The sequence below is a fragment of the Abramis brama genome, assembly GCF_963993115.1.
Source record: "Abramis brama genome assembly, chromosome: 4".
Taxonomy (NCBI): Eukaryota; Metazoa; Chordata; class Actinopteri; order Cypriniformes; family Leuciscidae; genus Abramis; species Abramis brama.
The window spans coordinates 23879081-23891386 of record NC_139966.1 but is presented as its reverse complement, the minus strand read 5'-3'; the positions used below and the strand labels follow the sequence as shown (position 1 = coordinate 23891386).

The following is a 12306-nucleotide window of genomic DNA, read 5'->3' as shown; positions in this document are numbered from 1 at the left end:
CTCACCCTCCTTCACACTCCACTTATATGCTCAGCACGAGCCATCAGAGCAACGGGCCACAGGTGCGCAAGGGCGGAGCCTACACTCAAAAAGAAACCCCAATTAGAAAACAAAACAAACACACGAATACACACACAGGCAACACCCATAAGGCTGAGGCCGTAACACTTCTCCCCCTAAAGGAAGAATCAGATTTTTTCTTTTCTTTCCTTCCTTAGAAGAGAAAAGAAAACTGATTCTGCATGAAATCACGCAGAAAGCTTAAACTAATCCGCGAGACAACGCGTCTGCGACCACGTTGTCAGATCCTCTTTTATGATGAATCTCTAAATTATATGGTTGAACCATTAAAGCCCAACGCATCAATCGTTGATTATGGTTGTACATTTTGCTCAGAAAAACCAGCGGATTATGATCCGTGTAAACAACGACAGGAGAAGAACTAGACCCCACATAAACGTTAAAATGTTGTAATGCCAACAACATAGCCAAAGTTTCTTTTTCAATCGTTGAATAGTTCAACTGATGACGGTTAAACTTAGCTGAAAAGTACGATACTGGGTGGCCTATTTCGTCAGCACCCTCCTGCAGCAGGACAGCTCCCACTCCAACCGCACTAGCGTCTACTTCAAGCTGGAATGGACGAGTCACATCTGGAGCAGACAGTACAGGTGCACTGCAAAGGAGAGATTTTGCAGAGAGAAATGCCTGCTGGCACTCATTAGTCCAGTTAAAACAAACTTTAGGACTACACAACTTCGTTAAAGAGGCAACAACACTCGAGAAATTTTTACAAAAGCACCGGTAGTACCCAACCATTCCCAGGAATCTACGTAGTTCTCTCCTCGTAGTAGGTACTGGGTAGCTGAGGACAGCAGCCACTTTTCCGTCCACTGGCCGTACCTGACCGTTTCCCACCTGCTTCCCTAAATAGGTGACAGAAGCCTTCACAAATTCACATTTCTTTAGGTTTAACGTTAAGGAAGCAGAGTCTAATCGGCGAAACACGTCATGTAGAGTCAACGTGTGTTCAGCCCACGTAGACGAATAAATTACCACATCGTCCAAGTAGATATTGCAGTTAGGAACCTCGCCTAACACGATAGACATTAAACGTTGAAACGTTGCTGGTGCGTTTCGCAAACCGAAGGCCATACGCGTGTACTGCAGAAAACCCAGATAGCAATTACATGTGGGCCACATGTGGGTATTATCTGGCACATATGGCCTAGATGTGGCATGGCTGAACAGATATGGGCCAAATCGTAGCCATATTTGTTTTGCCATAACTTAAAAATCTGCGGGAAATGCTCTCTTGGTTCACAACTGATTTTGAGGTATATGGCCCAGATAACAACAAACACATGAGGACCATATGTGGTTGAGCTATGGCACACAGTGAGAAACACCGACTTGTGGTAAACATTTGGCTTATACGTGGAAAAACACAGGAATCCTGAAATCAAGTGCGGCAAACATCCGCCGTTCCACACCTCAGGTTGCTCTGCATCTTCCCTCCTATTGGTGGAGAGACTACGGCGCGAGTTTGACTGCGACGCTGGCCAGCTGACGCCATTTACTCTGCTTTCCTCACGTCTGTGTACATTCAGGTAAGTGATGTTTTGGCATTTTAAAGTCATATAAATGAAATATGCAGCATTATGTGTCAATATTGCATGTTATTATGCGTTTAGTTATTCGTTCCATCAAGGAAGGGGTTGAACTAGCTAATATTTTCCTCAGTTTACTGCTATAACTTACAATAAAGTTTAATGTAACTTAACCGTTAACTTAGGCTATAGCAGTTCGCTGGTTTGCCGTTTTAAATTAAGATGTTTTTGTTTATAAATCAACAGCTCACTGTCGTACACAATAAAATAGTATAGTTTGCAATTTTGTAGTAGCCTATTTGTGAATTAAGGCGACGCGGTCCAATGTCGGTGTTACTGTTTGTCAGAAAACCTAAATCCTAATTTGTGTTCACAATCATTCAACTAATCATAATAATATAAAAATGCCAAGAATAAACACATTAATACGTGTGCATTATTGTATGTATCTTTATTTAACTCTGAAATGATATTCAACCAAGACTTTTTCTCATGACCTTTCCCTCTTTAAAATTAAAGTTGTAATGTTAACGTTAGGTTAGGCTATTAGTGTCAAGTCACAATACCAAAATTATGACTTTCGATACAATACCTGAACATTAACATGAACTAATAATGAACTGCACTTCTACTGCATATATTAATATGTGTTAATGTTAATTTCAACATTTACTAACACATTCAATATAAAATTTTTTACTTGTTAACTTTAGTATGCACTGTGAACTAACATGAACAAACAATGAATTGCTGTATTTCTGTTAACTATCAATTAATTGAGCAGCCATTCACTGCCATTATAAAGCTTGGAAGAGGCAGGACATTTTTATAATTACTCTAATTTCTCACGATAGAGATTATATACCATGCTATGGTATACTGTCATACCACCCAGCCCTAATGTGTGGTATGGGTGGGGCAATGACAATAATTTCCATATTAAAAACCTAGAAAATATGGTTTCAGATGGAGTAAATAATAGTTTATAGTTCATTTTTTAATATAAAAGCACTTTCATTTTAGGGTGGTCTATTTAAATGCATATTTCAACCACTTACACAATGTTTTTTTTCCTATCAGATTACCTATCTGGGTCTGGTTGGTGGCTTTGACCTGAATAACACCGTGTGGAGAGTGCTGAAAGACACTTTTACAACTGCTGTGGCATGTTATGAATTGGAGAGAAGTTAATGGGAAGATTGGTGTCCAACGCCTGGTCGTAAAGGAAGTTGTCATTGGTGAGACCTTTTTTAGAAGTCACTTTTATTTGTATTGCACTTTGCACAATTCACAACTTTTCAAAACCGCTTTACAGAACATTGTATTTTTATTTCTGTTATCTCAGTATCGAACCAAACAACTTTTTTTGTCATTACCTGATCACATCCGTGGCTCACTTAAGTGACTGCATTTTTTTATTTAGAAGTTTTATGTTTTGTTTTTAAAGAAAGTTATTTTTTATATATTGCGAATCATATTGTTTCAATCATACATTTTAAAGCTGTAATCACAATATAAGATTATCATTCTGTCAAAGTCTCATACCAGCGCATGCCTACAACTATCTGTATTTAGTTCATTATCACTGTGTATTTAAAAGGTTAGTTCACCCAAAAATGAAAATTCTGTCAGTAATTACTCACCCATGTTGTTCCAACCCCCGTAAGACCTTCGTTCATCTTCGGAACACAAATTAAGATATTTATGATGAAATCTGAGAACGGTCTCACTCCTCCATAGGCTTCTCTGTTATTGAAACTTGCCAGCCCAGAAAGTTAGTAAAGACATTGTTAAAATAGTCCAAGAATACAGTGGCTGAACCTTAAGTTTATCAAGTGTCGAAAATACTTTTTGTGCGCAAAACAAGCTAAAATAAAGACTTTATTCAACGTAGTGTAACAGCACAGCGCTTCTGTGTTGTACGTCAGAACGTAGGCTCACGATTGGCCAGCATCCCACACATGACCAGCGTCGGCCAATAGTGAGTCTACGCTCTGACGTACAACCCAGAAGTTGGAAAAACTTGAGGGTGATTACAGATAGAATTTTCATTTTTGGGCGAACTAACCCTTTATGTTCCTCCTTGAATTCAGTACTTGGCCCATTATTGTTTGTGTGTTTCTGCTTCCAAATTGTCTCGCATCATTGCAGATTATCTTGAGTTTATTTTGTGTTAGTAAAAACACTTATTTTTGTAGACTCTGTCTTTGGACTAAAACATGACATTAATGCTATCTGTGTTGGTGTGTTTTTACATTAGAGTGTGCATGTCTTTTTTTTTTTAAAAAGAAGCAGAATACATGCAGTGCTGTAAATTTTAACCGGTTGTTGGTGCAAAAGTATTCTAAAAATCGAAATAATTTGTCATAAGGAATTACGGTATAATTCTGGCCCACATATTGAAAAATACAATTTGCAATTCCTTTTGAAAATTTACTGGAAAAAAACTTTCATACAGTGGTAATTCAGAGGTGTTTAATTTGTTAATAATTGCAATTAAAATATTAAAGGATATTTACATTAATGATTTTTTTTTATTATCCTGCAGCTCTAGCTTCCAGGTTGTATTGCTGCTAACATTATTTAAATTCTTCTTTATTGCAGGTGCAGTCAGGCAGAATCCCCTTACTGGAAAAGATCAACACATTGCCGACCCTCATTGGAGACTTCTCTGCACATCAACACACTTCTCAACTCTTTACCTTTCAAGTTTGCTTTAACTTTCTCAATTTCTCTTTAAAGTTCTCTTTACCAACTGTGATGTATTTGTATTACTCTAATTGGACTAATTAAACATAACATTAATACAAGCTTTGATCGAGTGTTTTGAACTTTGGTGTAAAAAATTTGCTTTGAATGCTATTTATATTATTAATTTGTATTCTTGAATGTTTTCAACTGAATACTACTGTAATTATTAAATTCAACTTGTTGCTGTAATTATATTTATTTTGATAAATGTTTTCAACTGAATACTACTGTAATTATTAAATTCAACTTGTTGCTGTAATTATATTTATTTTTATGAAATGTTTTCAACTGAATACTGTTGTAATTAAGTACAACACTTTAGCTGTAATTATTTAAATGCTTGTCAAAATAAATAGTTTTGAGTACATTTGTTGTTGAGTGTTTAATTTACCTGTGAGTTAAGACTTAAAATACTGTCAGCTGCATGTGGGCCACATAAGGGCCGTTAGATTTTAACAGAACTCAACCATACTAAAGTTGCATACCAGGCCCACATATGGGCCACATGAATTTGTAGTATTTGGCTCATGCTTGGTGGAGTTATGGCAGTCCTTTGGTTCAGTTCTGGCAAAGGAGATGTGGGCCATATCTGGGCCGGCAAACACAAACTAATCTGGGCCACAGCTCAGCTGTTTATCTGGCCCACATCTGTGCCAAAGGTAATTTGCTGACTGGGAAGCATCAGGGGTGACGAACGCAGAGATCTTAGAAGCGCGCTCGGTTAAAGGCACCTGCCAATAACCTTTCAAAAGGTCTAACTTAGTGATGTATTTCGCACCCCCAAGACTGTCAATGCAATCGTCCATTCGCGGTAACGGAAAAGCATCAGCCACAGTGACGGAATTTACCTTTCTAAAGTCAGTACAAAAACGTAAAGACCCATCAGCCTTTGGTACGAGAACGCACGGCGAGCTCCATGGACTATTACTCGGGACAGCGAAACCATTCTGCAATAAATACTTAACCTCACTTTTCATCGCTTCTCTCTTACTTATTGGGCAACGATAAGCATGTTGCTTGATTGGTGATGCACTACCGACCTCGATGTCATGCTGGATGATATTAGTACCGGGAGGAACGTCGTTGAACAAACTCGGGAAACTGTCTATCAGCTTCATTACGTCTTCTCGCTGTTCAGGCGAAAGATAAGACAGTTGAGAGGGAAGCGAAGATAAAACTTCAGAGTTCTCAAAACATCCTCCTTTTGAAGCGTCCATAGATACATTCAACCCATCATCCTCGGTGTCGGTAGGCAAAGCATAAGTTAGCAGTGAAACATGCTCAGTGGTTAACTCAGTCACCGGTTCACAGACCAAATTCTCAGTGTTCGCTTTTAATTCAACACGACATAAATATGGTTTCAACATATTCACGTGACATAAACGGGTTTTTCGCCTCCGTTCTGGAGTGTGTAAGATGTAGTCAGTTTCACTCAACTTACTTTTTATCACGTAAGGACCGGAGAAACGCGCAGAGAGAGAGGATCCAGGAATGGGAAACAGCACTAGAACTTTCTCTCCTGGAAGAAAATTACGCACAACTGCTTTCCTATCGAAATTTCTCTTCATTTTCTTTTGTGACAGAGAAAGTGCTTCCTTCGCCACAGTACACGCATTGTGCAAACGTTCACGAGTACGTGATACGAAATCAAGGACGTTGGGCTTCGCAGACGAATCATTACAGAGAAATTCCTCCTTTAACATTTTCAAAGGACCACGGACATTATGTCCGAACACAAGCTCTGACGGGCTAAACCCAAGCGAGTCCTGTCGCGCCTCACGCACCGCAAACAAAACCAATGGGACTCCATCATCCCACTCATTCCCAGTCTCTATACAATACTTCCGCAGCGCAGATTTTAATGTTTGGTGCCACCTCTCCAAAGCTCCTTGCGACTCAGGGTGATATGCACTTGATACGACGTGAGACACCCCAAGAGCCTTTAATGATGCACGAAAAACGCGCGACACGAAATTTGAGCCCTGATCCGTTTGGACAGTTTTCGGTAGCCCAAAAGTTGTAAAGAACTTCGTTAAAGCCTTAGTTACAGTTTTAGCCGTTATATTCCGTAACGGAATGGCCTCTGGGAAACGTGTAGCTACGCACATGATTGTCAACAAATATTGACAACCAGACTTAGCCCGAGGGAGTGGACCCACACAATCAACTAGAACGCGCTCAAATGGTTCGCCGACTGCAGGAATAGGACATAGAGGAGCAGGCGGTACCATCTGATTAGGTTTTCCACTGACCTGACAAATATGACATGTTTTACAGTACCTCACGACATCAGATTTTAACCCTGGCCAAAAAAAATGCTGGAGCACCCGGTTATAGGTCTTAGTTATCCCTAGGTGTCCAGACCAAGGATGGTCATGAGCCAAACTCAAAACATGCGGTCGATATTTTAAAGGTACCACAATTTGATGCACCGCATTCCAATCTTCCCGCTGCTCAGGATTTAACGATCTACTCCATTTACGCATGAGCACATTATCGTTCCAGTAAAACTGATGGTTACGCAGCGACATTTTGTCATTTTCAGCACTCGCACGACATTTGTCTAATGATAGATCATTTCGCTGAGCTTCAAACAGAGTCTCACGCGAGACAGACAAGTCAGCGGTAAGATCAAAGCAAACAGATGACCTTGAAGTCGTCTTAGACGAGTCTGGAGAGTCAGGAAGAACATCAGTTTTCAAAATATTTGAAAAGACAGAATCGCCAAGAGCATCACTTTCCTGAATGTCACGATTCGCTTGTGCTCGCGTCACCACAGCACTAAACACACTTGGCAAATTCTTACCAAGTGCATCAGCCTGCGAATCATTACACGGGACATCAACCACTTGCACTACCGGCATTACCTTACCTCCAGCTATGTCATTCCCCATGATGAAGTCAACACCTTTCACAGGTAAAGAGGGACGAACTGCAACCTCAAAACAACCAGATGCTAAATCAGAAGAAACATAGACACGATGAAGTGGAACAGGCACAAAACCCATTTCAATACCCTGCACAATCGCGCTTGTATTACACGCCGAGTCAGCACAAAAATCCAGAATATCTGATAGTATAAAGGACTGAGACCCTCCGGTGTCACGGAGAATTCTTACAGGTTTTCGGCTTTCGACCTTCTCATTTAACGACACAAATCCATCGAACACGAAAGGTTGAAAACAGCTATCAGGGGTCGCAGGAGAAATAGAGCTGAATGACGGAGACAAAGTTTTCACCAAAACAGAACCTCGAGGCTGAAAAGATGAGGACTCTTGTCGCTCTTGTTTCCGTTTTAGAGTACGACACTCAGCCATCATGTGTCCCATTTTGTGACAATAACCGCACTCTCTATTGGACTTCGGACTGGTAGGAACCCATTTATTTTTTGAATCAGAAAGATTTTCATTTTCTTTTAGTGAGGGACCCCCAGAATCAGACGAACGCTTAAAGAACACCGTTTTGTGCATTAATGCGTACTCGTCAGCTAACACAGCAGCCTGTTGTACCGTGCTGACTTTTTGTTCGTTTAAATACAACGCAGTACGTTCCGGAACACAGTTTTTAAACTCTTCAATCAGCAACAACTCTCGCAATGAATTAAAATCAGTTACCTTGCACGCTTTGATCCACCGATCAAATAAAATGCCCTTTTCGCGAACGAATTCGACATAAGTTTGAGACGTACCTTTTTTCGTGGTACGAAATCGTTGTCGATAGTGCTCAGGAACTAATTCATATGCCCGTAAAATTGCATTTTTCACGGCATCATACTGCACGCTGTCCTCTAACGAGAGAGATGCACACACCTCTTGTGCCTTACCTGATAGTTTACATTGTAACATTAGTGCCCAAACCTCGGTTGGCCATCTTAATGCACCCGCAACTCTTTCAAACGCCTGAAAATACGCTTCAACTTCCTTCTCACGGAAGGGTGGAACGATAGCGATATTTTTAGCCACATCAAAATGTGTCGAAAACGGCGCTACTATAGACTCAGATGCAGTACCAGCCGAGACAGAATTAATACTCGAATTTGATGGACCAGCCGGTGTCTCAGAATTACCCTTCACAGATGTTTTAGAAGTAGATTTTTTAGGGACTTCTGGAACAGCCTGCAACTCCAACTCTCGCAGTCGCACTTTTGTATCTGCATCAATTCGATACATTTCGATCTGACGCTTCAAATCATCTTGTCTCGCCTGAGCTCTATCTTGAGTCTCTAATTGTAACCGTGCTAAACGTATCTTTAAACGTGAATCTAAATGCAAACCTGGTGATGCCTCGGTGGAAAGTGAAAGAGGTTCAAATTTAGGCAATGAAAAGGACGGACCTACCTCCGCGCCAGCCACAGTCACTGGAGTCACTGGAATACCACTCAATACACGTAAGGGCGAACTTCCTGCAGCTGGTGCCGTCGACTCCGCTGCTGGAACAATCTCAGAAGGAAATACCCCCTTAGTAATCAAACTAGCCACTAAACAAGCTTTTAACTCTTCTTTACGTAGTGTTCTAGAGATAGAAATCTCATAATGTTGAGCAATAAGAAACAAATCATTTTTCCGACATGTCTCTAATATTTCAACACTAGGCTGATCTATAAATTGCTTTAACTCAAACGTTGCCATCTTTAAAGAAAAGAAAACGCAAAACAATCAGAATGACGGACGAGCCCCCATTTATGTTACGAACCCGTTTTGTTAAAATGCTCGTTTGGAAAGGGTTCAGCAACATAAAAGGAGACGCAAGACAGAAAGCAGTTTAAAACATTTATTAAGACTAATAAATGACTGCACAAACTCACGTCTCTCAATTTTTCTCTTGTCACATGTAAACACACATTTACTCTACACTAAAGTCAACACAGACATAACGAACACTAACAGAATGAAACAAAATAGTAGCACAAAAGACAAAGAACACAGCTTGCGTTGATCAGCGGCTAGGCATCATGACGCGCACGGAGTCACCGTCGCGTGTCTCACCCTCCTTCACACTCCACTTATATGCTCAGCACGAGCCATCAGAGCAACGGGCCACAGGTGCGCAAGGGCGGAGCCTACACTCAAAAAGAAACCCCAATTAGAAAACAAAACAAACACACGAATACACACACAGGCAACACCCATAAGGCTGAGGCCGTAACAAAACAAAAAGTGTCTTGCAAAATTTAAATCAATGTATTGCTGTATGTGAATGATTAGGCAGGATGGTTTTCACATAATTTTGAAGAAAAACTCTAGGTGACAAAATGCATTATTCAGAAGTCTTATGTACACATATTTAGTATGTGTTTTGTGGTCTTATTTCAGAAACTTTATTTTTTATTTTTTTCAATAACCACGCATAAACATTATTCTCTTAAAAATTCAAACATATACATGCATGTTGATCACATATTATGGTAGCCCTGTTTGTCCTATATATAGTGAATTTACACCTTTGCCATTAACATGTTTATAAATAACTTAAAAAAGCACAAATGTCAGAGCATGTCAGAACACCTCCAGGGCCCAGAAAACCTCTCAGACCTCAGAGGGTTAATGCGTAAACGAACCTGCTTGACTCTTGTGGCCACGACATATGTTGCCATGGGTTATTATGTCGTGGCCACGACAAAACTAACCGAGTATGTCACCTCCCAGTCACCGTAGTATTGTACAAAAGTGCTATATAAATAGAATTTGACGATGTGTGCACTCCAAAATTTAAACATGTGACAGTATTTTGACACTTACCCGAAGAAAATTTCTTCTGTGAGAAGATTGTCCCATTCTCTTGTGGGATTTCCTTTAAATGCATCCCTAAAAAATGTCTTTATGGTCTGCACCCGCTGTCTCGCATTTTGTTGTTTTTTTGAAGAAGGATCCGGACCACTTATGAATTTCTCATGAATTAAGCAATTTGTCTAAAAGACAAAGAGAAAGACATTATTACCATTTTTAACAGAAAAACCTAGGAATGAAAGATTTGATTGACAGAAGTGTTTCTTGAGGCAAAGATGTTCAGAATGAGGAGACCTATCACATTTTTATATAAGTGAAACACTGCGTAATATACTTTTTCTCTACACGGGTAATTTACAACAAATTTACATGAAAACTTTTTAATAGTTATAGCACCACCCGCTGTTCGATCATCATGTAAATTGGGCATGCTTGTTTCAAAAACGTGTTTTATCCCTTTATGGTTAGAAATGTCAAAATAAATCGTTTGTATGATGCATCGCGATGTGGACGTTGATGATTCTGCATCAACTAGCGGTGTTCGGGCCACCATTTTGGCAGTAAAATGACCAGCTCCAGCGCAGAAGCTTTCAAGCCATCGAAGTACTCATCTCACTTTAATTCGCATGACATTGAGCTTTATTTTAAAAAAATTAATAGGTTAAATATTACCGACCCATACAATGCCCCCGGGGTACTTTTCACAAGTTTCTCCGCTGAAGAATACCGCAGGCAGGAGAATACCGGGAGCGAATATGAATGAATGACGGAATCATGAGTTTCAAGGCAACAGAGTTCACTGCACACTTTAATTCAAAAGACATAGACATGTACATATAGCAAAACTTAGTAGATTAAACATAACAGATCCCTATAATGCCCCCGGGGTGCTTTTCATGTGTATTGATAAAGGAACGGATAGCTTTCCTGACCTGCAGTATCCTGATATCTACAGCTACCTCATCAACTTTCCCTCGTCCTACTCCGGAGACTCTTTAAAAGCTTACAAAAGCATGGAGGGGTAAATGGATGCAATACAATTTTGTGATGAACATTGAACTTTGGAGTCTGCCTGCTATGTCGTCATTGGAAGGGTAACGTGTCTGTGAAAGAGTAGACGTAACTATGTACAAATAGAATCGAAATGCTGAAACAATTTTAATATTATTTATAAAAGATGCTGGTAATAAAGTTATTTAAAATAAAAATGTGTGAATAAATGTTGTGTTTGTGGTACAGTCGTGGATCAGTTGCAATGCAAGTGCCCGCTGCTCATGCGCCACATAACGTTACACACTGCACCACGCACCGCAAACACACTGCAAACGGAATATGTGTGAAACAGACATTAAGTCAACTGTGTTGTTAGCTAACGTAATCGTCCCTAACTGTCCTTGTTTGTAGGTAACGTTAGCAGAGGTGGACAAAGTACACAACTTCCTTACTTGAGTGAAAGTACAGATACTACTGGTCAATTATTACTCCACTACAAGTAAAAGTTGTAAAGACCGATTTTTACTTAAGTAAAAGTACAGAAGTACTTGTTCTCAAAAGTACTTGAGTATCAAAAGTAAATGGTAAATGTCAATGCATTGTTTTATTAGTGTTGTATTGTTAGAGTACCTTATACCTCTAAAGCAACCTAATAAATACACCTACCAGTTAGTAGTATCTGTGGAATTAAGAGCTTTTAGAATGTTTTTGTTTGCCAAGTTTTCAGAAAAAATAATACTCAAGTAAAGTACAGATACTCAAAAAGTGTACTTAAGTAAAGTACTCAAGTAAATGTACTTCGTTACTGTCCACCTCTGAACGTTAGCCAGCATAACGTTAGCCAGCATAATGTTAGCCAGCATAACGTTAGCTATCACTGTGCGTACAGAGTAGACAATAAATGTCATGAAATCTTAACCCTTTAATCACAAATGTTTCTGTTCTGGCATCCAGGCGCACAGCAGCTGTCCACTATGTTTAAATATTTAGGTTTAAACAGTCTGGCTTTAAATAATCATTCGACCGCTATCGATACCACTGCTACAGCCGCTCTGGCGCTCTCCTGTTTGACTGCCAAAATGGCGGAGTTTAGATTGCGTGACGTCAGCCTCCGGAGCTCTATATTCCTATTCCATTTCGATTACTTTATGACCAAGTTGCTCAATATGAGAGGCAACTTGAAAAGCAAATACAAATGAAATAAAACGTCATCATGATTTAAGAGT

General features: G+C 39.7%; 1 long non-coding RNA gene across 1 annotated transcript; it reads left to right on the top strand.

Annotated features, from left to right (window-relative positions):
* The first annotated feature begins 1172 nt into the window (after positions 1-1172).
* Positions 1173-4359, top strand: LOC311081193. Its single transcript, XR_014605829.1, has 3 exons — positions 1173-1610; positions 2691-2848; positions 4215-4359. It is a non-coding gene; the product is annotated as an uncharacterized lncRNA (long non-coding RNA).
* The last annotated feature ends 7947 nt before the right edge of the window (positions 4360-12306 follow it).